General features: G+C 37.9%; 1 non-coding gene across 1 annotated transcript; it reads right to left on the bottom strand.

The window, feature by feature from the left end:
• Positions 1 to 1052: 1052 nt before the first annotated feature.
• trnak-uuu (transfer RNA lysine (anticodon UUU)) lies at positions 1053 to 1125 on the bottom strand. The gene has a single exon. It is a non-coding gene; the product is annotated as a tRNA-Lys (tRNA).
• Positions 1126 to 2672: the final 1547 nt, after the last annotated feature.

The following is a 2672-nucleotide window of genomic DNA, read 5'->3' as shown; positions in this document are numbered from 1 at the left end:
GCTAACAGGCTACTATGACAACACGGCCTCATGGCAGTTCGTGAAATAGTCACAAAAATTGAATCTATTGATTCGTGTACATGGACACGATTTCGCCATTTTTTTCGTGAAATGAACACGACCTAAAAACGACCTTTTTTTCCGTGAAATAAACACGACCTAAAAAATGTGCCTCCACCACGACCTGAATTACGTTCCTCCACCACGAATTTGAAAACGTAAGTTTAGGCAAAAAACAACTTGTGTTACGGTTATGGTTAGGCAACTAAAACAACTTTGGTAAGGTTAGAGAAATGGTTTGGTCATGGTTAAATAAGAAAAACGTTCGTTAAAAATTTAAATGTGGCTTACGGTTGAAATGTACTTTGAACACGCTGGGAATCAAACCCCGGTCGTCGGCATCGATTCAAACGTATACGCCCATCCGCCACCCCGCCCACATCATCGTTACTGGCCACCGCTTCATTTCAATGTCACACTACTTCCTGAGTCCAGACTGACAGAAAAAAAAACGTGTTGCAGGCACGAAATATACTTCCAATTGAAATACATTAGTTTGAAAGTCGTTCTGAGTGTCACGAAAAAAATGAAAAAATCGTGTCCATGTACACGAATCAATAGATTAAATTTCGTGACTATTTCACAAATTGCCGTGAGACCGGGTTGACTATGATACTGAAAGTAAGCTAATGTACTGGAGCGTAGCTGTATAAAGTGGATCTCTACTTCTTGACAATACATTGGTTTAATGATGTGGCTATCCTGATTTTTCCAGTACTGTAGTACCTTCAACTACAGCAACAGTTGATGCTGCTCAGAATGTAACCAAATAACAACTTATCTATTAGATCAGTAACTGTAATTAATTAAATTGACACAGTAATGGCTCACTTTTTGTTACAGGAAAAAGTAATGTGATAACAGCATTACTTTGTAACACCGGGAAGTAGTTTGATACTGTTGACAGCCAGAGGTATAGTTTATCAAACATAATTACCCAAATTTAAGATAACACTTTATTTGTCCCCTTGGGGAAATTCAGAAAGTACTATCGCCTGAACAGGGACTTGAACCCTGGACCCTCAGATTAAAAGTCTGATGCTCTACCGACTGAGCTATCCAGGCTCTATCAAAGCCACATCACATCTAGTCCACATTACCGAAAGTAGTAATATTTTCAGTAACTGTACTTGAACATTCCCTTTGATAAACAATACCATGAGATTGGGAAATTCTCATTGCACTGGACCTTTAATGGTGGCCAAAATGCTAATATAACCATTTGAGTTTAGTATATGAAACAAAACCTATTTTTCATGTCTTTATGTGGTTTGTACATGTGTATTATAAACATTAACGTGCATAAGGAGGCCTAAATTATATAAATAAAATGAAATGAGGGCTTATACAATAGAAGTAGGGATGCGGTGTGCAGGCTACCTGCATGACTACTGATGTACAGCAAGTGCAATACCCATCACAAATGATAACCTACAATGGGCTAGGATGAAAGTAAAACCATGCAAATGCATTTATATTTTTAAGGGGATACTATATGACAACCCATGATTCCACGTTGATGAAGAGGCAATTCCAACAATATCAGAGAAGCATCTCAAAAGCTTAAGAAGATGTATGAAACAAACCTTGTAGACAAAGAGCAGATTCAGGGGTTAAGACTGGATAAGGTAAGAGCTTTAGAGTACATAGAGAGGTCAGTGTTAGCAGGCAAGCTAAAGTTGTGCCTGCAGTTCAGGCTGATTCCCTGGCTGATGATATGAGATACCCATAACAAAGGAAGAAAAAGTCATAGAGAATGAATAGTTTGTATGTTAGGAAATTGCTTGAAATCCCACTGTGTTAGCAATGTAACACTATATGGGAACAGGGTTCTTTCCTTTAGCCTAACAGAGAAATTAAAATTCAAATACGAAACAAATTCAAATATGCAAAACTAAGACTGGAGTTGATGCAACACATCTAAAAACATGATTGCAAGAAGTTGCTTTAAGCACCCAGGTGGAAATGGACGCTGAAAGAAGCATTTAAACACAGGGATGTTGTAGAGCAAGTGCAACAGGGGCATGGATGCTTTGGTTGTAGCATTAACACACCTACTTGAAAAAAAGGTCTAGGAAAAAAAGAGCAAACTGGTAGTGGAACAAATACATTTCCCCTCCTATGTGTATGTTACTGTCTGGTTGTTTCCTGTCATTTGGTGGTTGGTTTGTAATGATTTGAAATTGTGAATAAAAAAAGAATTAAAAAAAACATCACCAGGAGGAAGCGTCAATCTGTTTATAAAGTTAAGAAGGTACAGTGTCTAAACTGGAAAAGTCTACGGAGAAAAAAACCTATTTGGAAAAAAATGTGGAATATGGAGGCTTCTAGGATTAGATTACTTATTTGAGCAACTAATGATGTGCAGCTATCGCCACAAAATCTCAACCAGTGGACAGGCCCAAATGTCCTGTAGGTTCAGGCAAACCAATCCTCAACATATCCTGCCAGCTGCAAGGTCAGTCTTACACTCGGCAGCATAATAAATTGTTGAAGTCCGTAGTAACAGCAATTGACAGTAAACAAACAAATTAATTCTTTAACCATAGAACTCCATGCATAACTCTTTGCTTTGTGCTGAACAAGTCAGGAAGGAATTATTACTATTATTA

This window comes from Centroberyx gerrardi, chromosome 2, assembly GCF_048128805.1.
Source record: "Centroberyx gerrardi isolate f3 chromosome 2, fCenGer3.hap1.cur.20231027, whole genome shotgun sequence".
Lineage (NCBI taxonomy): Eukaryota > Metazoa > Chordata > Actinopteri > Beryciformes > Berycidae > Centroberyx > Centroberyx gerrardi.
This window is presented reverse-complemented; position numbering and strand designations above follow the sequence as displayed.